The sequence below is a fragment of the Leptopilina heterotoma genome, unplaced genomic scaffold (genome assembly GCF_015476425.1).
Source record: "Leptopilina heterotoma isolate Lh14 unplaced genomic scaffold, ASM1547642v1 Lhet_38, whole genome shotgun sequence".
In the NCBI taxonomy this organism is placed as follows: domain Eukaryota; kingdom Metazoa; phylum Arthropoda; class Insecta; order Hymenoptera; family Figitidae; genus Leptopilina; species Leptopilina heterotoma.
Window position 1 is genome coordinate 817,314 of NW_025111054.1, and position 25,830 is coordinate 843,143.

The following is a 25,830-nucleotide window of genomic DNA, read 5'->3' on the forward strand; positions in this document are numbered from 1 at the left end:
TTTATCAAAATATATTATGGAAAATGTAAATTTTATCGATTTGGAAAATTTTATGATGAATAATAAAATAATTTAGTTCTTAATGTATGAAATTGAATAAATAATTAACAATATGTTAGAATGGCTTCTTATAAGCAAAAAACAGAATTTGCAACTATTGATTCTGTGCTTATAAGCCAAAAGAAATACATTTCTTATATAAATACCTTAAATTGATTTTTGCAACTATTTTTTTAATTTTTCAATGAATTTTTGAATGGTGGACACTACTTTGGGCCACTTTTTTTTAAGCAAAATTTCAGCTATTTTTCAAAAGTCGCCTAAGTTCTATTTTCCTTAGTAAAATAAAAAAATTTATTGCTAAAAAGTTACCTAAGAAGATACAGTTTCAGGGCATCTATTATTAATTATGTTATATAATACCTTTTAGGAATTACAGTCATTCAAAAGATGGGTGGCCACTTTGGGGCTTCTTACCCTATTAATTTGATATTAATTAACAATAATATTAGCGTGGATGTCACAGTTACCGTCCACTTTTATTTTAATAACAATAATTATAAAAAAATTATTTCCTTAAATCTGTTTAGGTGAACTAATAATAATTTCACTCTCAGGGTTGCCACGCTTTTGCTCATTTCAAATTCCCTGACTTTTCAAGGTTTTCCAGGTTAGAAAACGGAATTTTTCCAGGTTTTTAAAACTACATTTATATTTAACAAAATTTTTATTTTAAACCTTCTTGAAATTAAACATCTTATAAAAAATTGATATAAAACATGAAAATATCGATAACTCCGAGTCTTCGACTCGGAGTGATCGATATCTTCATGTTTTATAATAATTAAAAATGACCGACTGGTAAAATCATTACTTTATATTATAAAAATATTGCTATTCTAACTTACTTATTATATTAGAAAATAAAAACTTCAAATAACTTAAAAAAAATTCAATTGAACTTTTTCAAAAAAAATTTAATCTACACAAGTTTCAGTTAAAAGTATGAAAAATTCAAACATTCAAAGATCAAAATTCAATTATCTACAATTTTAACTGAAATTCATATTTCAATCAATTATAATTAGAAAATTCTACGACAATTCAATTATTTAAATACAAAAATAAGTAATTTTTAAATAATTGAATGTTTCTTAAAATTCAATTCCTATAAAGAATCGTTATCAACAAATTTTCAAATAATTGAATTCTATCAACGAATTTTAACAAATTTTCTAAGAATAATTACATTTTTCGAGAAATTCGATTAAAATTGTATTAAAAATAATTGAAATTCAGCAATGAGTTTTATTATTAGTGAAAATAATTGAATTTCTAAGAAGAATTTTATTACTTTTGAACAATATTTAATTTTTGCGAAGAATATTATTACTCTTGAAAAATAATTGGATTTTTGCAATAATTTCTAACTTTTACAAAATTGAATTTTTTTTCGTGTTTTTAACTAAACATCTTTTATAAATTTATTATTTTTAATTAATTTTTGAAAAAGTTCTTTAATATTTATAAAAATAATTGAATCTCTGTGAAAATAAATTGAATATTTTTGAAAATAATAGAATTATTGCAAAGAAATTTATAAAAATTTTGTAAATAATTAAATTGCTGTGAAATATTGGTTATTTATAAAAATAAAAAAAAGTTTGCTTAGAATTTTATCAAATAATGTTTAAAATAATTCTTTTCTTTTGGAAAATTTTATTAAATTAGTAGATATTGAAAATCATTGAATGGAGGAGAATTTTTGAAAAAAAAATTGAATTTGTTAAAAAGAATTTCATTAAAATTTTTGAAAATAATTGAATTTTGCAGAAAAATTTTAATATTTATAAAGATAATTGAAATTTTGACGATAATTTTTTCAAACTTTTGCGACCATAATTAAATTTTTGCGAAGAATTTTATTACTAAATAATTGAATTCTTGAAACGAATTTTATTAAAATTTCTTTTTAAATAATTGAATTCTTTTGTGAAATTTTATTGAAATAGTAAATATTGAAAATAATTGAATTTTGATAAATTATAGAAATTAATGAAATTTCAACGAAGAATTTTATTAAAATTATTTTGAAAATAAATTAAATTGTGAAAAAGAATTTGATTAAAATTTTTGAAAATAATTGAATTCTTTCAAGAAATTTAATTAAAAATGTATTGACAATAATACATAAATTCTAATAAATAAATTACAGGAAGGCTTTTTAAAAGAATTGAATTTCTTTGATGAATTTTAATAAAATTTTTACGAATAATTACATTTTTCGAGAAATTCCATTAAAATTGAATTAAAAATAATTGAAATTCTGCGATGAGTTATATTATTTATGAAAATAATTGTAAATCTATAAAGTTTTTTATTATTTATGAAAATAATTGAATCTCTGTAAAAAAAATTTGATTATTTATGAAAATAATTGAATTCTTGCGAAGAAAAATTGTGAAGGCAACCCTTTTAAAATTGTATTAAGAAAATTGAATTAAAGAAAAATTATATTTCAAGAATAAGCACAATAACTTTAGAAAACAATAATTTTCCAGGATTCCAATCAAAATTCCCTGACCCTTCTAGGTTTTTTCAAGGTTTATAAAATTCCCAAACATTTCCTGGTTTTCCAGGTTGAGTGTCAACCCTGCACTCTAAAACAATATTAATATTAAACTATTTTCAAAAATTAATTTAAATAAAAGAAATTTTAAAAATGGACGAAAAGTAGGGTCTTCACGGTATAATTAATTTTATTGAAATTAAAAGTGTATTTTTTCGAAAAATTTTTTGATTGCTAATAACTGGAATATTTTGATTAACCAGAGAAACTGGTGTTAAAAAAATTTGTCAATATTTTACAAAAAATTATTACCAACAACGTAAAAATAATGAAAAAAAAAGAAATTTCCTTTTTTTATACGAATATGATTCTTTTCTTTATACCTACTCTCGCTTCTCGAATTTCCTTTTACGAGCGCTCCGCATGACACAGGCCAACTTGTTTGTTTCTGAATTTCCAATATACATGATTCTAAAATTCTTCTCTCCTTTCGTTTCGTCCTTGAAAATATTCAACTCAACCCCTTAAATATTTAAACTGAAAAATTGCAATAACAAAAGAAATTACATATAAATAGTAAAAACTTGACTTATATAACTATTATATAATTATTTTTGACTTCATTGCATTAGAAAATGAATTTAACTTTACTATGTGTTTCAATACCCTGAAAATGGATGGTCTTTCAATTTTGACCAGTACTGTAGAAAAACTGGATTTTAAACTTTGTAGAGCGCTTAGAGAGTCCGAAAAAATGAGAAAATCTTATAATTTTCTGTCTAGGAGTTTAGAATTAAATATTTATAAAATTCTTTTCACATGAAAATCTCTATCAATTATTTGGAGACTAATTCAATCAAATTCTCTTGCCGGAAAAATCTTATAATTTTCTATTCATAAACGTTTTGATTAACCATCCGTTGACACACTTCTTTTTTGCCACGCTGTTGACACAGTGAGGGTCAATTTGACACACTCTTTATCATCATGGCATTTGATAACACTTAGTCGATCTATTAAAATAAAATAAATAATAAAATTAAATAATATTCAATCAAAAAAACAAATTTAAAAGATTTTTGAAATTTAAAAATTTTGTATTGTTTTTTAAATCGGTCAAACTACTTTTCCATTTAAAAATTTTTTAATAGTGTTTTTGTTACTTTTATTATTTGGTAAGAAAATTTATGCTTAAATTTTTAAGTTCTGAGCAATGTACAGACAAAAGTTGAATTTTATTTATATAGATATAATATTAAACTAAATTTTTTTAATATGAAACTTAATTCATTTATAATCTACCTTAAAATTCGTCTTATTCGATTCAAATGATGCGAATTGAAAAATTATTGTCATCTATTTTTAGTTCTTACAAATGTCGAGGGTTATTAATGCCCATTCATTTCTTAATTAATGATGTACTCTGACGATTAATTTTCCGACAGACACCATTGAAACTTGACTTTTGATAAACCGGTTGTACTGAGAAGAGCACTCTCAAACAAATAATAACGAAATTACAATCGAAAATTTTCACCAAGACAATAATTTCCTCCATACGAAAGCAAAAGAAAAATCAAACAAAAGTCTTAAGTTAAATTCCATATATGGAAAAATATTTATGTTATAATTTTAAAATTTTAAATTGATTTTTATACCTACTATTCTAATAAAAATTTGTTTAAATAATTGAATTCTTTTGAAAAATTTTATTAAATAGCAGATAATGAAAATCATTGAATTGAGAAAAATTTTTGAAAATAATTGAAATTTTGCCAAGAATTTTATTATTTATTTAAGACGAAATTATTGTCAGAAATATTAAAAATTGAAGTTTTTTTATCAGAATTCGTGGTAATTTCATAGTTTATGAAACAAACAAAAAAGACACCAAAATTCAAATTTTTCTTATGAATTTTAAAAATTTAATTTTTTCCAATACTTTTTATAAAAATCCTGGACTTTTTCCTGATTTCCCTGAATTCCTTGACTTCCCTGACCTGTGTCAATTCTGAATTTTCTTTCTAATTTGCATTTATGAACGAAATTTTGCTCAAATTAGAATATGTTCATAAATTAGGATATATTTATCTTATTGCATTAAATTGTATAAGATCTATTGAAAAATTTTATAGTGTGATGTCATTATTCTCTGAAATCATTGCCAAATTCTTTACAAGAACATCAAGGACAGCTCAACGGTTGAGATCATTCTTGGGAAAATCCTACTTCTACATTAATAATGTCCCAATAAAATGTGTGAATAATCGGTTTTTCAAATATTCAGAATCTTTTATTACCTAACAAAATTTTTATTCAAGTACGTTATCAATATTTTAGACCATAAAAACTTTAATGCCTTCATCACAAACTACATATAGTTTACAAATTGATAAAAGAAAAGTAAAATTTCAATTTTTTACTATTATTGATTTGCACAATGATAAAACTAAAAACGAAGATGATGCGTTAATTATTTTTTGTTTATTATTAAACAAATTTATTTTACATTAATTTATTTTTAAATGCTACCATTTACAGATGAGTAATTCAAGTTAATAATTAAAAAGAAAATAATAAAATTATCTGGAAACGATAAAAATAGATTTCATTTTAGATTAAAAACATAATTGTATACATGTATGTAATTATTATTATAGATAAAAATTTTCAAATTTCACTTCATTTAATTTAAGTATTAAAGTTGTAAAATTTGGTTAATAATAGAGGTTATTTAATTGTGATTTCATAATTACAGCGGTAATTAATGTCTAATTTTCATTAATTGACATTTTGATGATGATTACAAAGTCAATATCATTAACTTTCCCGATTGAGAGTGAGAATTGACCTTAATAAAAAGTGAATGTCTTTCAGGATCGCATTCTTTTTTTTCGAATACTTGGATCGTGACGCTTTCAATTTCTTGAAACAATTGCGACGACGACCTCTTGATATTGCATAATGAAAAAAAACAGGTAGTTCTAGTATTTGAAGATCCGGGATGATTATTATTGAAGAATTAGTTTTTCCGAAATTCAAATATTTGACTTCAAATTTAATTAAATTGCTTCAATATTTTTCGCCAAATATCATTTCCCGAATTTTGATTTTCGAAATATTATATGTTATTAATAAAAATTAATGCATTTTCAAATGCAGACTTTAAAAAAATAATCAATTTCAGGGTTGCCACGCAACCTGGAAACCTGAAAAACCTGAAAATGTCAGGGAATTTTATAAACCTTGAAAAAACCGGGAAAAGTCAGGGAATTTTGATTGAAATCCTGGAAAATTATTGTTTTCTAAGGTTATTGTGCTTATTCTTAAAATCTAATTTTTCTTTAATTCAATTTTCTTAATTCAATATTAAAAGAGTTGCCTTCACAATAATTTAAATATTTTCATAAATAATCAAATGTTTTTTACAGAGATTCAATTATTTTCATAAATAATAAAAAATTTTATAGATTTACAATTATTTTCATAAATAATATAAATCATCGCAGAATTTCAATTATTTTTAATACAATTTTAATGGAATTTCTCGAAAAATGTAATTATTCGTAAAATTTTTATTAAACTTCATCAAAGAAATTCAATTATTTTAAAATGCCTTCCTATAATTTATTTATTAGAATCTAAGTATTGTTGTCAATACATTTTTAATTATATTTCTTAAAAGAATTAAATTATTTTCAAAAATTTTAATGAAATTCTTTTTAACAATTCAATTTATTTTCAAAATAATTTTAATAAAATTCTTCGTAGAAATTTCATTAATTTCCATAATTTATAAAAATTCAATTATTTTCAATATCTACTATTTCAATCAAATTTCACAAAAGAATTCAATTTTTTAAAAAGAAATATTATTAAAAAATTCGTCTGAAGAATTCAATTATTTTCAAAAGTAATAAAATTCTTCGCAAAAATTTAATTATGGTCGCAAAAGTTTGAAAAAATTATCGTCAAAATTTCAATTATCTTTATAAATTTTAAAATTTTTCTCCAAAATTGAATTATTTTTAAAAATTTTAATGAAATTCTTTTTAACAAATTCAATTTTTTTTTAAAAATTCTCCTCCACTCAATGATTTTCAATAGGTATTTACTATTTTAATAAAATTTTCCAAAAGAAATGAATTAATTAAAAATTTTTTTCATAAAATTCTAATTAAACCTTTTATTACTTTTATAAATAACAAATATTTCGCAGCAATTCAATTATTTACAAATTTTTTATAAATTTCTTTGCAATAATTCCATTATTTTCAAAAATATTCAATTTATTTTCACAGAGATTCAATTATTTTTATAAATATTTTAAAGAACTTTTTCAAAAATTATTAAAAATAATAAATTTATGGAAGATGTTTAGTTAAAAATAAGAAAAAAAATTCAATTTTGTAAAAGTTAGAAATTATTGCAAAAGTTCAATTATTTTTTAAGAGTAATAATATTCTTCGCAAAAATTAAATATTGTTCAAAAGTAATAAAATTCTTCTTAGGGATTCAATTCGTTTCACAAATAATAAAACTCATTGCTGAATTTCAATTATTTTTAATACAATTTTAATCGAATTTCTCGAAAAATGTAATTATTCTCAAAAATTTTATTAAAAAATCGTTGATAGAATTCAATTAATTGAAAATTTGTTGATAACGATTCTTTATGAGAATTGAATTTTAAGAAATATTTAATTATTCAATAAATTACTTATTTTTGTATTTAAATAATTGAATTGTCGTAGAATTTTCTAATTATAATTGATTCAAATATGAATTTCAGTTAAAATTGTTGATAATTGAATTTTGATCTTTGAATGTTTGAATTTTTCATACTTTTAACTAAAAGTTGTGTAGATTTAATTTTTTTGAAAAAGTTCATTTGAATTTTTTTTAAAGTTATTTAAAGTTTTTATTTTGTAATATTTGATTGAAGAATTTCCGAATAATCGATGAAATTTCGTAAAATTGAATTGTAAACAAAAGGATTTGAAAATGTTGAAAGAAATGTTTTAAAAATTATTAATACTAATTAATAATAATTAATTTAAAGAAGAATTTTAGTTAAAAATTTTGGTAAACAATAATTGAATGAAAATGATGAAAGTAATTTTGAATAAGTTGCAGTAACAATATTCTTATAATATAAAATAATGATTTTATCAGTCGTTAATTTTTAATTATTATAAGTTGTTTAATTCCAAAATGGTTTGAATTAAAAATTTTGTTAAATATAAATGTAGTTTTAAAAACCTGGCAAAATTCCGTTTTTTAACAGAATTTTTCTATATTATTTTGCAGAGTTCTTCAACTTAGAAATTTTTTCATAAATGGTAACAAATATAAAATAACTTTTACTTTTTAGAAAAATCCATATAATTTGGAATTTTTGACAAATTGTATTATTTACAGAAGAAATTTAACTAAATTCAAAATATATTTTACTAATTTTCAATAAAATAACGATTTTTAATATCAAAATTCACCATTTTCAATGTTAATTTTTTTTATATATAAAAACTATTCAAATTTTCCTCGAACTTTACAATTAGTTGTTGAAAATTATTGTTGAGTAAATTGCTAAAGTAAACTTTTCTAATTTTTATAAAAAAAATTGTCTTTGAAAATAGTTAAAGTAATTGTGGAAATAATAATTTTCAATATTAAATATTTTACTATTTTTCAAGGAAATTTTTTCAAGACTCAAGTTATCCCAGTAAACAAAAACTAATTGAAATAAATTAAATAGAATTCACAAAGAGTTTCAGTGAATCCCGCTTTCTACCAAAAATCTTAATTCATTTCAATCCGTTTGAATTAGTTTTTTTTTACTGGGTAATTTTACTAATTTTTTTTCTGAAATTTACTTCGTAATATATTATATTAAAATAAATACCTAGAATTTAAAAAAAAGTAAAATTGTAATAAAAATTTTGATTAAAAATTTAAAGAAAGTTGCAGACTATAGAAAAAAATAAAAAAATGTCAATAATTAACAGAAAAAGTTTAACAAAAAAAAAGTAATTTGATTTTAAAAAGCTGTTGTTAAGAGAAGAAAAAAATTTTTTTAAATAAATTTTATGCGTTGTCCTAGTACAATAATTTTTACTTTTTTTGGAAAATAAAATCCCCTTTTTCACCTAATATTGCATGAAAAAATCACTGTGATCCCAGACATAGTGAAAGGCCTTATAAAATCTTTGTATGTTTAATTACGGATGCGTTGTACAGGTAGAAAACTTTGTTAATAAAAAATTTTTTAAAAGTAGCAAAATTTAATTGATAAACAATGTTTTTACTTTCAGCTTAATATTCAAAATTTTTTTTGTAAACTTTTATTCAAAAATGGATGTTTATTATAAAGTTTGAAAATTATTCTTTTAAGTACATAGGCTTATAAATTTTTTGAAATAAATATTATTTTAAATGTTTCATTGACATTTGTGAGTAATGAGAGGAAAGTCTAGTGGTATATTATGTAGTGCATAATGCATTTCAACAACTTTCTACAACATGTGTTTTTTTATAAGTTTACTCGTCTTGATGAGATGATTGTCTCTTTTTCCTGGTGTTTAAAATGCACCGGTAATTTCCCACATCTCCTTACTCAAGTCTAAATAATATTTATATTTACTATTATTATATAATTTATACTTTGAGCGTATGTATATATTTTTTATTGTCAACATACTCGGATATTTACTCAAATATTTTTTAAAATCAAATACATATTTTTAAATTTCTGCAATTAAAATAAAAAAAATGTCAATAATTTATATTTTTTACTATTATATATTTTACGCATTACGCTGATAATGAGAGAAAGCATATATAATTCACTTTGATGATATTCTAGAGACAAGATGTATTGTAAAATATAATGACTTTTTAATTATATATTATTGTTATTTCTTGTAATGTCTTTTTTTACTAAATTTTGAATTTTGTTTGAATTGCCGCATTGAGAGTGCGCATGTGCGCGGGTCCGTCGAGAGGCCGGAGCGTCGTTTTCAGTTCAGTTCTCGTTAGAGATTCATGACGAAATGTCTTATTTGTATTTTCTCTTTTGATATATTAAATATTCATTTTAACCGACTACGTTATCTTTTCCTTACAAGTCTTACAATTGGGGGCTCAACCGGGATGTAGGAAGTCGGTACAAAAGTTATTCGACGGTGTTAAAACCGGTAATCGCGAAAAAACGTGGGTATGAAAAGTTAGCGTACAAGACGAAAAAGACGTGATACGACGATTGGGTGAAAAAAGACGTGTTAAGACGATAAAGACGAAAGAAGACGTGATAAGACGATAGAAGACGTGAGAGGACGAAAATTTTGGGAAGACGTAAGAAGCTAGAGTCGAAAAAAAAGGGTAAAGACGAATAGTTTTGTCAAGTGTGTGCATAGCAGCCATTTTCTACCAGTGACGCCGTGAGGTTGAGTTTGGCAGCCATTGTGAACATTCGATCACGTGATCAAGTGAGCGTGCGCAGCGTGTCTGGAACGACGGAATTCGGAATTGTTTTTGTCTGAGTGATAACAACAACAAACATGGAGAGGTTAGGACAGATTAATGCTGTTAAAAACAGAATAAAACTGGCATCACGTGCATCGATTGTAGCCCTTCATAAAGTGGTTTTCGAGCAAGACGGCGATAGAGGAAATCGTCAAAGACTAAGAGAAAGTGCGGGTTTTACTTTCGAGGAAGATTCAGACGAGTTTCGAGAGAAGTTGGAATACATGGGTGCTTTTTCCATCGGTGATCTTATTTCTGTGTGTAATATCTTGGGTATAGATCACGATGGAACAAAAGAACAAATAAGACGGAATATTTTGGCTTCACTCATGGACATAAATAGTCTCGTAACTGAGGCAGAGGATGATGATGAGGAAGCTGAAGAAAATCTAGAGGGAAACGGACAAGGAGGTAATCAACACAGAAATCAGGAGAATGGACATCTAGAGAATGAGTCCGAAAATGGAAGCAACGAAAATCGAATAGAACGCGATCGTGAAAGAAGTGTCAAGTTTGCCTTAAGTTATAAAGACGTGGAAGAGTCAATACGACCTTTTAGTGGTGATGACGACTACCCAGTGGAAAGATGGATCAACGATTTCGAGGAAGCGGCTCTGTTGTTTGAGTGGGATGATTTAAGGATGCTGATATTCGCCAAAAAGTCGCTCAAGGGTCTGGCGAGAATCTTTATTCAAGGAGAAAAGTCAATTAGAACGTGGCAGCAACTTAGAAATTCTCTAGCAGATGAATTTTCTTCGAGGCTAAACAGTGCGGACTTACACCAGTTATTAAATGGAAGAAAAATGAAAAAAGACGAAGGTGTCAGAGAATATGCCCTTGCGATGAAGGAACTAGCTTCAAGAGGTGTCATTGAAGAGGACGCTTTAATCGAGTACATTATTAGAGGAATTTCAGACGAAGAATCTAACAAAGTGATGCTTTATGGGACGACGAAATATAGTGAATTCAAGGAACGATTAAAAGCATACGAAAGAATGAAACGTCTAATTCCTGAGCAGTCGAAGTCGCAGAAAGTGCAGAAGTTTGAATCGCCAAAGAAACCAATGAAGAACAGTGAAGTGAAAAGTACGAAAAAATCTGACCGGTGTTACAACTGTGGAGAAATTGGTCACCGTTCAAAAGAGTGTTCGAAAAAATCACTAGGAGTTAAGTGTTTTAAGTGCGAAAATTATGGACATATTGCGAAAAATTGTGAAAAAGAGGGTAAGAGTTACTCGCGGGATAAACAATGCAATTTAGTGAACCACGTGACAAACAAGTGCGAAAAAGAAGTGTCAGTAAATGGAGTTAAAATTATTGCGCTGATAGATTCCGGAAGTGACATTACCTTGATTCGTGAAGATCAGTTTAAAGAAATAGGCAAGCCGATGATGACGGATCCCGAGATTCAATTTCGTGGTACGGGTATAGAGAAATTCAAAACAATGGGTGGCATAAATGTAAACATTACTATCGACGACGAGATTTATTCCATCAGTGCTCAAGTGGTTTCTAACGACATGCTTCGAAATGGATTACTTTTAGGGACAGACTTTTTAAATTCAGTGGAATTAAATATTAAAAAAGGTGTTATTACAATCTCGAGAGTAATTGACAACGACGTGCCGGATGTGTTTAGAATCAACGTGATAGAAAGTGGGGAAGTTGATTTAAGTCACATACAAGATGAGGATATTAAGAAAGAAGTGAGCGAACTGATTTATAATTACAATCCAGAAAAAACAAAAGAAGTCGGTGTCGAAATGCGCATAGTGTTAACTGACGACATTCCTGTGTATCAGCGTGCGCGGAGGTTAGCAGAGAATGAGAAGATCGAAGTAGAGGCGCAGGTTTTACGTTGGCTCCAGGCTCTTATCATCAGGAGATCGATTGCAGACTACTCTAGTGCTGTCGTACCAACTCAAAAAAAAGATGGTACAATAAGAGTCTGCGTTGACTATAGAGGAATTAATGCTAAGACAGTGAAGGTACGTTTTCCCCAGCCGATAATCGAGGAACAACTGGATAAACTACAAGACGCGAATATTTACACGACGCTGGATTTGAAGGATGGATTTTTCCATGTTCCCATCGAGGAAGCGAGTCGGAAGTATACCGCATTTACAGTGCCTAGTGGTCAGTACGAATTTAATCAAGCGCCGTTTGGTTTCTGTAACTCGCCGGCTTATTTCAGTAGATATATCCTAGCAGTGTTTTGGGAGTTGATTGTGGAAAAAATTCTAATTGTGTATATCGATGATCTTCTTGTTCCAGCTAAAACCGCGAAAGAAGGACTCGAAAGATTACGTCGTGTTTTGCAAGTCGCGAGTGAATACGGATTGAAAATTAATTGGCGAAAATGTGAGTTTTTACGTAAAAAAGTGACGTATCTGGGCCATGTGGTGGAAGCAGGAAAGATTTCTCCGAGCGATGACAAAACTGATGCGGTCAAGCATTTTCCGGTGCCGAAGGACACAAAATCTCTTCAGAGCTTTCTGGGATTAACGGGATATTTCCGCAAATTTATTCCTCAATATGCCCTTATCGCGCGACCGCTGTCAGATCTACTCAGGAAGAATGTGGAATTTCATTTCGGGCTGGAGCAAACGAGTGCTTTTGAGAAATTAAGGAAAGCTTTGAGTGAGAAACCAATTCTTCACCTATACAGGACGAATGCTGAGACAGAGCTCCATACGGATGCATCTGCCTTAGGATTCGGCGCGATCCTAATGCAACGGAATGACGAAGACGACAAGATGCACCCAGTTTATTACGCGAGCGGAAAGACGAGTCCCGCTGAATCCAGATACGACAGCTATAAATTGGAGATGATGGCGATAATAAAGGCCTTGAAAAAATTTAGAGTGTATTTGATTGCTATAGAATTCGTCATCGTGACGGACTGCAAGGCATTCACACAAACAATGAAGAAAAAAGATATGTGTGGACAAATTGCAAAGTGGGCGCTACGACTAGAAGAGTTCAAGTACAAAATTGTTCACAGACCGGGAAAGAACATGCAACACGTAGATGCCTTGAGTAGGTATCCGCTACCAGCTGCCATGGTGATTAGTGAGTGTGAATCGAGTATCGTTGAAAAAATTCGTCAGTGTCAAAAAGAAGATCAAGAGTTAAGGGAACTTCGTGATAAAGTGATTAAGAACGAAATCATGGGATATAGTGTGTTAAATGGTCTTTTGTTGAAAAATGTGAACGGTGAAGAATTGATCATTGTGCCGAGATTAATGCAAGGGGCGTTAATACGTCAAATCCATGAACGAGGACATTTCGCGAGTGACAAGACGATGAAACAAATAAAGGATGACTATTGGTTTCCTAAAATGCAAGAACAGGTTGACAAGGTGATTCGCAATTGTATAGTGTGTATTCTAGCGGAGAAGAAATCGGGAAAGAAGGAAGGGTTCCTTCACTCCATTCCGAAGGAAATGCCACTGGATACTTATCACATCGATCACATTGGACCGATGCCTTCTACGAAGAAAAGTTATCGACATATCTTGGTCATAGTGGATTCATTTACAAAGTTCGTCTGGTTGTATCCGACGAAAAGTACAACAACGAAGGAAGTTGTAGATCGACTGACTAAACAGGCTTTAGTTTTTGGAAACCCGAGAAGAGTCGTCTCGGATCGAGGGACTGCCTTCACCTCAGAAGAGTTCAAGGAATATTGCCAGTCGGAAAACATCGATCATCACCTGATTGTTACCGGAGTACCCCGTGGTAATGGCCAGGTGGAAAGGGTCAATAGGACACTTATTCCTATTTTGACAAAATTGTCTATACCGGAACCGGAGACGTGGCATAAATATGTTGGTAAAGCTCAGCAGTTTATCAACAACGCAACGAGTAGTAGCACTGGATTCTCTCCATTCTTCCTCCAGTTTGGCGTTAACATGAAGTTGAAGGAAGATTTGCACATTCGAGAGATTATAGAAGAGGAAATTCTAACTGATTTTCATGAAAAACGGGATGAAAATAGAGCACAAGCACATGCTAAAATCCAAAAATTACAAGCTGACAACAAACGGAGTTATGACCGGAAAAGGAAAGCTCCTCACGAATATAGTGAAAATGATCTCGTGGCTATACAACGAACGCAGGGTGGTCCTGGATTGAAGTTTTGTCCGAAGTATTTAGGGCCATACCAGGTCATCAAGGTCCTAAGAAACGACAGATATATAGTGGAGAAAATCGGCGAAAGTGAAGGTCCAAGGAAGACTTCTACAGCGAGTGATTATATGAAACCGTGGAGTGAAATGGACTGTGGTGAATTTTAAGTCCTTAAAATAAGGACCAGTATCTGAGGACAGATAATATCAGGATTGCCGAGTGTAAAATATAATGACTTTTTAATTATATATTATTGTTATTTCTTGTAATGTCTTTTTTTACTAAATTTTGAATTTTGTTTGAATTGCCGCATTGAGAGTGCGCATGTGCGCGGGTCCGTCGAGAGGCCGGAGCGTCGTTTTCAGTTCAGTTCTCGTTAGAGATTCATGACGAAATGTCTTATTTGTATTTTCTCTTTTGATATATTAAATATTCATTTTAACCGACTACGTTATCTTTTCCTTACAAGTCTTACAGTATAATTATATTTGCTTTTATTTAATCAATTGAAAATACTTAATTCATTTAAAAAAAAATAGTCGGAAAGTTTAGGTACATTTCGATGGATTACTTGCATATTCTACCTTTATTTCAAATTAAAATGTTTATGTTTAAAATGTAGTTAAAAGATACAAACATTTTAATGATATAAATATAAAAATATAGTTACAGGGTTGCCACGCTTTTGCTCATTTCAAATTCCCTGACTTTTCCAGGTTTTTCAGGTTAAGAAACGGAATTTTTCCAAGTTTTTAAAACTACATTTATATTTAACAAAATTTTTAATTCAAGCCATTTTGAAATTAAACATCTTATAAAAAATTGTTATAAAACATGCAAATATCGATAAAATCATTATTTTATATTATAAGAATATTGTTACTGTAACTTATTCAAAACTACTTTCATCATTTTAATTCAATTATTGTTTTTCAAAATTTTTAACTGAAATTCTTCTTTAAATTAATTATTATTAATTATTATTAATAATTTTTAAAACATTTCTTTCAACATTTTCAAATCCTTTTGTTTACAATTCAATTTTACGAAATTTCATCGATTATTCGGAAATTCTTCAATCAAATATTAGAAAATAAAAACTTCAAATAATTTTAAAAAAATTCAAATGAACTTTTTCAAAAAAATTAAATCTACACAACTTTTAGTGAAAAGTATGAAAAATTCAAACATTCAAAGATCAAAATTCAATTATCAACAATTTTAACTGAAATTCATATTTGAATCAATTATAATTAGAAAATTCTACGACAATTCAATTATTTAAATAAAAAAATAAGTAATTTATTGAATAATTAAATGTTTCTTAAAATTCAATTCCCATAAAGAATCGTTATCAACAAATTTTCAAATAATTGAATTCTATCAACGAATTTTAATAAAATTTTTAAGAATAATTACATTTTTCGAGAAATTCGATTCAAATTGTATTAAAAATAATTGAAATTTAGCAATGAGTTTTATTATTTGTGAAAATAATTGAATCCCTAAGAAGAATTTTATTAATTTTGAACAATATTTAATTTTTGCGAAGAATATTATTACTCTTGAAAATAATTGAATTTTTGCAATAATTTCTAACTTTTACAAAATTGAATTTTTTTCTTATTTTTAACTAAACATCTTCCATAAATTTATTATTTTTAATAATTTTTGAAAAAGTTCTTTAAAATATTTATAAAAATAATTGAATCTCTGTGAAAATAAATTGAATATTTTTGAAAATAATGGAATTATTGCAAAGAAATTTATAAAAAATTTGTAAATAATTGAATTGCTGTGAAATATTTGTTATTTATAAAAATAATAAAAAGTTTGCTTAGAATTTTATTAAGTTTTTTTTTAAATAATTTAATACTTTTGGAAAATTTTATTAAAATAGTAGATATTGAAAATCATTGAATGGAGGAGAATTTTAGAAAAAAATTGAATTTGTTAAAAAGAATTTCATTAAAATTTTTGAAAATAATTGAATTTTGGAGAAAAATTTTAATATTTATAAAGATAATTGTAATTTTGACGACAATTTTTTCAAAGGCCGTAGCAGTATAAGCATGTAAAAATGGCCCCCTCTTGGATTAGGTCCATATTTAAGGAATAATTTTGACCTATTATGAGACTTATTTTCACCAAGTTTCAACTCGAAAAAAAATTTTGTTTTTAAGTTATACAATTTTTTTGAAAAATTCAAAAATATTCAAAAAATTTTTTTCCCTCCGAAATGGTTGAACCGATTTTCATAAAAAAATTTTTTTTGTACAATACAATATGAACAGTTGATAAAAAAAAATTTTTCGACCAAATTCTAACAAAGAAAGTCAGTAAAAAGTCAGTAAAAAAAAAATTTTTTTTAATTTTTTTTTTAAAAAACATTTTTTTTATTGAAATTTTTTTTGCACAACCGCTATTTTTTTCTATAAAATAATAGTCATTTCAAGAGTAACATATATTTTTTGCAAGATGATTGAAAGGGTTCTTCATACTTTAAAAAATAAAAAACCGATTTTTGGCCCCTAAATAGTACAGTTTTCTATATAAACCAGGGGCCAACATTTTTTAAAATTACATTAAAAATTAATTAATACTTAAATTAAATTTCTAAAAAAGTTAATAATATATGCCTGTTTATTGTAAATATTTGATTTTTTAGTCAACTTTTCCAAAAAAATTTACAAAAAAAAAAAATTATTTTTGAAGTTTTTTCAACTTTGGCATATTTTTTCATAATTGTAGAAAAAATTTGAAATTGACATAGGTTTAAGTTTTATCTTTAACTTAAGACCAAAAGAGTTTAAAAATCTTAATCGGTACGTGAGATCCCAATATATATAGAAAATATCTACTGCTTTGATTCAAAAATAATATTTGTTTGAATAATATTGTGTTTAATTCAAATATATTTTCTGATTTGGTTTAAACAAAGAATATGTTTAAAAATGTTATGTTTGATCCAAACTTAAATGTTGATTAGAAATAATTTAAAATCAACCTTAAATTTTGTTTGAATTGAATATATTATTTCTATAAATAAACCAAAAAATATGTATGAATTAAACTTAAATATGTTTGACTGTATAGCAAAGATATTTTAAGTTTGATTTAAACAAAATTTTTTTGAATCAAATAAATCGTTTTCTCAGTGATTGACATGTTTTTGGGCCGTGCGCGTGCAGCCGTACCGGTAATTCCCGACGGTAGTGTACGTCCATTTACTTTTTTAATAAACCTTGTACATACTAAAAAATCAATATTTACAATAAACAGACATATATTATTAACTTTTTTAGAAATTTAATTTAAGTATTAATTAATTTTTAATGTAATTTTAAAAAAAGTTGGCCCCTCGTTTATATAGAAAACTGTAGGGGAGACTGGGGCGAAAAGTTAAATTGTGAAAACAGTTAAAATTCATTATCTTTCGAACGGAAATAGTTAGAGCATTGCAATTTTAATTATAGAATAAGGGTGTTATCACCCTAAATAAATGTCCGGAGTTATGTGACATTCTGCTAATTTTTGTGGTGTCCATATTTAAATTTTTTTTCACCCTACTTTTGAAAATTTTTTCGTAAAAGAAAATATCAACTTTTAAGTATATTTTTTGCATTTATTCTCACCGCGATTTTTTTACTTCATTATTTGGGTCCCCTAAAGAGATACCTGAAGGTATTTGCTAAATATCTTTAGTCAGATTTTTTATATTTGTTGTTAAAGCCAAAAACGCACCCTGGGGCGAAAAGTTAAATAATGGGTGGGGCGAAAAGTTATTAAAATTTTTTTTTTTATTTTTCGTTTTTTTGGGTTTATTTGTTTAAAAATAATTTATTTGACATTAGGCAAGTACTCTATCAAAAAACAAGACCGCTTACGTAAAATAAACTAAAAAAAATTTTTTTTTTTTAAATTTCAATTTATTAACTTTATAACTATTCTAAAGCTTTTGTTAAGTAAACAAAGATCTTTTATTAACTAAATTACTTGTTTACGTATACTTTAACTTATCTACTACTTAACACCTATCAGAAAATAGTTTTAGTAGGCAAAAAATAGAATTTAACTTTTTGCCCCAGCCAAACAAAATTTACAAAAAAGGACAAAACATGTATGCGAAAACATCAGAAACTTTTTTATTGAAAGTTGTAGGGGACAAGTTGCCCTACAATATTGATGTATAAATATTTGCATCTAAGCGGATTATATTGTCTAAAAAAAATCATTTATGCAAAATTTAACTTTTCGCCCCAGTCTCCCCTACTATTTAGGGGCCAAAAATCGGTTTTTTATTTTTTAAAGTATGAAGTACCCTTACAATCATCTTGCAAAAAATATATGTTACTCTTGAAATGACTATTATTTTATAGAAAAAAAATGGCGGTTGTGCAAAAAAAATTTCATTAAAAAAAAATGTTTTTTAAAAAAAAATTAAAAAAAATTTTTTTTTTACTGACTTTCTTTGTTAGAATTTGGTCAAAAAATTTTTTTTTATCAACTGTTCATATTGTATTGTACAAAAAAAAATTTTTCATGAAAATCGGTTCAACCATTTCGGAGGGAAAAAAAATTTTTGAATTTTTTTGAATTTTTCAAAAAAATTGTATAACTCAAAAACAAAATTTTTTTCGAGTTGAAACTTGGTGAAAATAAGTCTCATAATAGGTCAAAATTATTCCCTAAATATGGACCTAATCCAAGAGGGGGCCATTTTTACATGCTTATACTGCTACGGCCTTTTTGCAAAGAATTTTATTACTTTTGAAAATAATTGAATTCTCCAGACGAATTTTATTAAAATTTCTTTTTAAATAATTAAATTCTTTTGTGAAATTTGATTGAAATGGTAGATATTGAAAATAATTGAATTTTTATAAATTATAGAAATTAATGAAATTTTTACGAAGAATTTTATTAAACTTATTTTGAAAATAAATTGAATTGTTAAAAAGAATTTCATTGAAATTTTTAAAAATAATTGAATTCTTTCAAGAAATTTAATTAAAAATGTATTGACAATAATACTTAAATTCTAATAAATAAATTTTAGGAAGGCTGTTTAAAATAATTGAATTTATTTGATGAATTTTAATAAAATTTTGATGAATAATTACAATTTTCGAGAAATTCCATTAAAATTGTATTAAAAATAATTGAAATTCAGCGATGAGTTATATTATTTATGAAAATAATTGTAAATCTATAAAGTTTTTTATTATTTATGAAAATAATTGAATTATTGCGAAGAAAAATTGAGAAAGCAACTCTTTTAAAATTGAACTTAGAAATTTGAATTAAGAAACTTGAATTAAAGTAAAATTAGATTTTAAGATTAAACACAATAACTTTAGAAAACAATAATTTTCCAGAATTCCAATCAAAATTCCCTGACTTTTCCAGGTTTTTCAGGTTTCCAGGTTGCGTGGCAATCCTGTAGTTATTTCTAAAACAGAAGCTTTTTGGAAAATTTTTGATTTTAAATCCTTGAGTTTAAGTCAATGCCTCGTGATTTATATTTTTACTATTTTTGCTCGCCATATTGGATCCGCCATTTTGTATTTTTAAATTCTGACTTCAAATTCGTAATCAGCTACCCCAAAAACTTTACGTAAGTGACGACTGTTTTTTTCCAGGTCATATATTTCGATTTTCATTAACAATTGTTTAAAGTATCAAACAATTAAAATTGCAATTATCTCGAAAACCTAACGTGTAGTGATCCTTATTTTAGAATCTGTATGTTGCATCCAGTTTCTTAACTAATCTTAATGATTGTTCTAATTGTTGTAAAACATAATTTTAGAACATGCTCGTTGTAAGCCTTATTTTTGAATTTCAATGGTAGTACTAAAAGTATTTAAAATAGTTTTAATTTTCTGATTTCTATCATAATTTAAGAATTCTTCTTTTAATTGTATAGTATTTTAAGTGAATCAGTGCAAATAAGAAAAAAATATTTTAACATTATCCTGTAATTATATTGTCATTTCGTCAAAAATTAATATGAATCTGTAAACATTTTCGGTGATTAATTAAAATATTGGAAAAGTTACTTAAAAAAATAGAAACGAAAGAATCGAGAGATACAAAACTTGTTTTTAGTTGAACTTAAATTGAGATCGTGTGGGCGAAGTTATAAGTTCGAAGCTTTGTCTCACTTAAACATCTTATTAAACGCCTCAAGCTTAAATTGAATAAAATTACTGATATGCTAATGTCATGTGATTGTCATATAAGGACGTGACATGACGAAACATAAGACGTCCGGAAGTGTAAGAGCGTATTAAAGATCTTATATATATAGTGTGCTCGCGCATTTTCACTTTCGCATCTGCTTTTAGATTCGATTGCGGATGCTGAATGCAATGCTCATGATGAGTGAAAGTCGACAGCTATCCGACAGTATTGTGAATCAAGTAAAAATTCGGAAGTATCTTTTTTGGTAATTGGTAATCCTTTGCATCGCAATCGTTATTACGTAATGACTATATGTAACAAATTTAACTCTATTTTTATTTCAAATCAAATCTTACTTATAAAAATTTGCACTGAGAAAAATAAATCATATTAATCAATGATTAGAAATATTTCCGAATTATTAAGTACTATTATTATATTAATTACTGTTTTTAGAATTCATCTTCGACGAATTTGAACAGATTTTATTGTAATTAAATTTGTTATTTGTAAGTTTTATTTTTTTAAATTATTATACTAAATTGTAACAAAATTAAAATTTTGACGGATTTTGTGAATCTTTTCAAACCGGGACAGATCCTTATTTTAATAATCGATTATTCATGCATATTATTGGGACATTATTAATGTAAAAGTAGGATTTTCCCAAGAATGATCTCAACTGTTGAGCTGTCCTTGATGTTCTGGTAAAGAATTTGGCAATGATTTCAGAGAATAATGACATCACACCATAAAATGTTAGAACAGAGCCGGATCTCTCCAAGATAGCAGGAAGTTTCCGCAAGGGAAATGCATCCTGATATCTCTTTTGAGTTTACCCTCAAATCATATATGTTTGTTATTGACATTACTGCCGTTATGAAACCGACAAATGAAACGTAACGTCTAGTTTTGCAAACTGGCACACCTGCAACTTGCGTTATTCCTTTTAAATAATTAATTTCTTTTAAAATACTTCCTCGACAGAAAACTGCATTCGACCTACGCAATAGAGCTTTAAACCCTTTACATAAAGGATTTCTTGAATTTAAAATATCAAAAATTCTATCGATACAAAGAATGAACCTAACCGTTGCTGAACTACCACGAAAATTGCTCTAATAGTTGCCCTAATCAATTCCGAAATAATTTTAACATATGACATGCATCGAATATAAGGAAGACTTTTTCTTTGGTGGAAGAGTAAGGAAAGAAGGGTTTCGGGTTTGGCATGTCGAATGTAGCTCCCAGAAATTTTATCGCGGCCAAATGTTCCGCAGTGCCATCTAAAGTTAAAGAAATTACTGTAACCTTCATATTATGTAATAAAATCAAAGCATTTGGAAGTAGTAGCTGAGTCCATGCCATCAACTACAACATATCCTATGGGAAGCTTCCAACTATTGTCTATTGCTATTACCATTAGAACAACTGTTTCTTTAGCTAATTTTATAGAATCGCTGTCATCTATTTGTCTTTAAATTTACATATCCGCGGACCTTGCCATTTGATGGCAGATATTGTAAACCTTTTTTGATTGACATTCCATCAATCATTAGACTAACTACAACTTCTTGACCTTTCTTGGCAGCTTTCGATACTTTTCGCCGTATAGCATCGAAGCTTTCTGAGGTAAATCCCGGTTCTCCGTTCAAAGAAGAGTAGCAATCTTTTAAGGTTTTGGGATGAGGAAGAGCATTACAGAACTTTCTTCTCACAAAAGCATTTGCTTTTGGAGAATAAAAATGTAAGGTACATGCAAACGAATCCTAAGAACAAGTATATGCAGAAAAAAGACTATACTCTGAAGATTAAATGTTTTGTTACATAATTTGGTCTACGTGCAAAAGACGACTTAAATAAAAAATATATAGCATTTATATAAATGCTATATCTCTTGTACTCTCATTGTTTTCGCATTCAAAAAAAGATTTGGCGCTAACATGAGACTGCACCCTTATTGTAATTAAAACATTCTTAATATGATTTTCTATTTGAAGCATTAATTCAGAGTCATTTTTCACATGAAGATGTTATTTTAATATATGGTGATCTAAATATTAATTGAAAATTTTTTTCTACGACAAGCAGCAAAGTCTCAAAACCTATTAATAGTAACTCATTTTATTAACAGGCAACAATTACATTTCTAAGAACGACATTGAAATATTGCACAAGAAAAGGTCAAAAGGTTGATTTTTATTTTTCAGTAAGATAGTAACCAAGGGAGATATTAAAGAAACAAACCTACATAAAATATATACCACTTTTGAATCGTAAAAGTCAAATAAATACAATACTTTTTTTAATCTACAGTTACATCTGGCAGTGATAATTACTTCGCATTTATAATTACACTTTAGAACGATCCTTTTGTAAACAGTTTGCTTAAACAGAGTTTGCTAAGCCTACACTAAAGTCAAGTTTTATGAAGATTTCAACATTTTATTGAATAAACGACATTTCAATAACGTGAAAGTAAAAAAGTGTTTAGTTCTTGACAAGTAAAAAATAATGCTGAAGTGTATAAATCTTAGCTTCTATTTAATTTTATTTGTTGTGACCATTCTTGGAATGGCAGCTGGAGGTAGCTACACTCGAGGATTAATGAAGTATCTAAGAAGGCAGTCGAGACTACATCAGGTAATGTTTATCACTGACGATCATCTACTCCAAAATTCAAGTTCAAGCGCCGACTATCTGATCAGAGATGTTTCTCGACATTTTCCATCGTTCAGTACTAGTTTCTCTACACTGAACGAAAGTCTACATGAACACTTTCCACCTTCTTCACGACCACCAAGACGAACGACGTTATTCATTATGATTCTCAATAACGATCAAGGTGACGTTTGGGGTAAAACGTTTCTTGCACTTAAGAATTTGAAACTATTGTCGCAGGGACATTCGTATCCAAAATGTTTGATTAACATCATTTCTCAAAAAGAGTCTCTATCAATAAAGGAAATTCTAGAATATTTTTGGTTTCAAGATTTTCTAGACATTGCAGTTTTGGAGCATTTAACAGAAAACGAAACATCCTTGGAATTGGGAGCAGGCAGACTGCCTATCTTGCATGAAATCAATCTTTTTGCGAAAACTTACAACGCTAATAAAGTATCAACCCAGACCAAATGGTTTCCAAACAAACTTCTAAACCTTCATGGATATAAAGTAAGATTCGGTTTAATGAAAGATTATGAAAAAGATCATTTTAAATCCTACTTGAGATTTGCAAGCATTTTCTCAAAAACATTGCATGGTTATTTGATCATTGAAAATATTGCATCTTTGAATGCACAGTCAATTATTAAGACGATTTACCAAAAGAAAGTGGAAATGTTTTTGAATCTAAGGAAATTCATTATTTCAGAAAGTCTTTCTTCAAAAAATCTTCTGATACGCATTGTGGACTTTAGAAATGAAAAGGCTGTGGTTCCAGTAACTTTAAAGTTCTCTAAAGTAATCGTAATTTCAAAGGAATTCCTGTTCATGTTACTTGCAACCACGGTTGTAATTGTAGGAATTCGAATAACAGCTTGGATTTTAAAATTCAACAGGACAACTTGGCAATTGTTCAACATCAGTCGAATTATAATGGGAACGTCTGTCACCAGAGAACCTGGGAAGACAGTGGAGAGAATAGTTTTTGGAATATTCTTGTTGAGTTGCATTGTCTACTCGAGTTATTTCTACTCAGTGATCTTGGACATCTCTTTGCAAGCCGAACCTTAAATTTCAAATCTCGAAGAACTTGCCAACTCGTCTCTAACGCCGTTAGGATCTCCTTTATCAATAAAGTCAATCCTTGAAAGTCCTATTTATTACATTCGAAAACTAGGCGCAAAGGCAGCTAATGACTCTATTGTGAATTCAGATAATGAATGCTTGGCTTACTTAACGAAATTTGCAAATGTAACTTGTATTACAAATGATATAATTGTTAGCAAATTCAAGAAGCATTCAGAATACTGCAAGAACCTGTGTCTTATTTTATTGTGAGCTGGTTTGCGAGAGACGGATCTCCTTTTCTCGATCGCTTTAATGAAGTAATACTCAAAGCATCAGAACACGGTTTACTGCCTCCTGTTCTGTACGAAAATAACAAGCAGCCAAATAGGCCTTTATCTCCTGAAGAAATCAGTAAGGAAAAATTGTTTATGATCGTCTGTTACTTGCTTGTTATAGGATACTCCGCCGCAATGTTGTCTTTTATTGTGGAAATAATGAGCGTTATTAATTGGCGGCGTAAAATCCATGCATTTTATCATCGATGCTGTAACTGTATGAAGTAAAATACGACAAAAAGGAATTGTTAGTAAGATTTTATTTCAGATTTACGCAATGTGTATTTGAATAATCTTTTCTTTTTCAAGTTTTTTTTAGTATTTTTAAAAAGAACTTATTCTTTTTTTACGTCATCTCTATTAAAATAACCTTTGTCTTTTTTTCTTGATTCTGACAGATTCCAAAAAAATGTAAGAAAGTTATTGTTGTTATTGAAAAATTATTTCCTTAGAATTTTATTTTTCTATTAATGTAATATAGATTTTCGTTTTCAGAAGAAATCAGTAAAGAAAAGATAACTTTAATTTTTTTATTTGCTGGTTGTAGGACACTGCCTTGCAATGTTAGTTTATTATATGTATAAATATGATGGTTATTAATTGTTGATGTAAAGTAAATGTATTTTGTCGTCAATTCTGTAACTGTATAAAATAATAAAATACGATATTATACTATAAAAATATTAATTACACAGTCCTAACAATTTCAACTTGTTTTCTGCAAATAAAATAGGACATAATATTTTAGAACGTAATTTCCTTGCTGAACAGGAATTCGTGATTAATAGCAGCCTATCACATCACGTATCGAAAAAGAAATAAACAAAATTAAAATATACATGATCTTGCACAGGAATTTTGAAATCGGTTGTGACAGATATTTTTGTTACTAATTTTGTAATTTTTCTTTATTTTAACAAGCAGAATATTCATTTTTCAATAATTGAAAAATGAACTGTTACTGATGAAGCCTGTAAAGATAATATAAAAAAATCCAAATATTTCTCAGTATAGGTGGTTTGATTGTTTATTATCAATCGGGGAATACCTATTTTGTGTCCCATTGTATGGAATCGACCCACTTTGTGGCATCCATGTATCGTCACGTACACACTAAGGTAGAGCTACGGTCGATAATAATTAAAAAAAATTGTTAAAAAAATATACAAGAAAGTGCAGAAAATAATAAAATTTTGTCAATCATAAAGAAATTTAGAAATATATACATAAACCTCAATCGTCCAAACCTAAGCCGATGTCACGTTTAAGATTCTCTTTCCAACATTAAAAAATGCAAAAAATTATCGATTGGAAAAAGCTATTTTTAGAAAATATTAATTCTAAAGTTCATGG

At 27.4% G+C, this 25,830-nt stretch overlaps 1 protein-coding gene across 2 annotated transcripts in view; it reads left to right on the forward strand.

Annotated features, from left to right (window-relative positions):
* LOC122505869 (centrosomal protein of 135 kDa) overlaps positions 1-25,830 on the forward strand; it is a 78,020-nt gene that overhangs the window by 33,999 nt on the left and 18,191 nt on the right. The window lies entirely within an intron of this gene.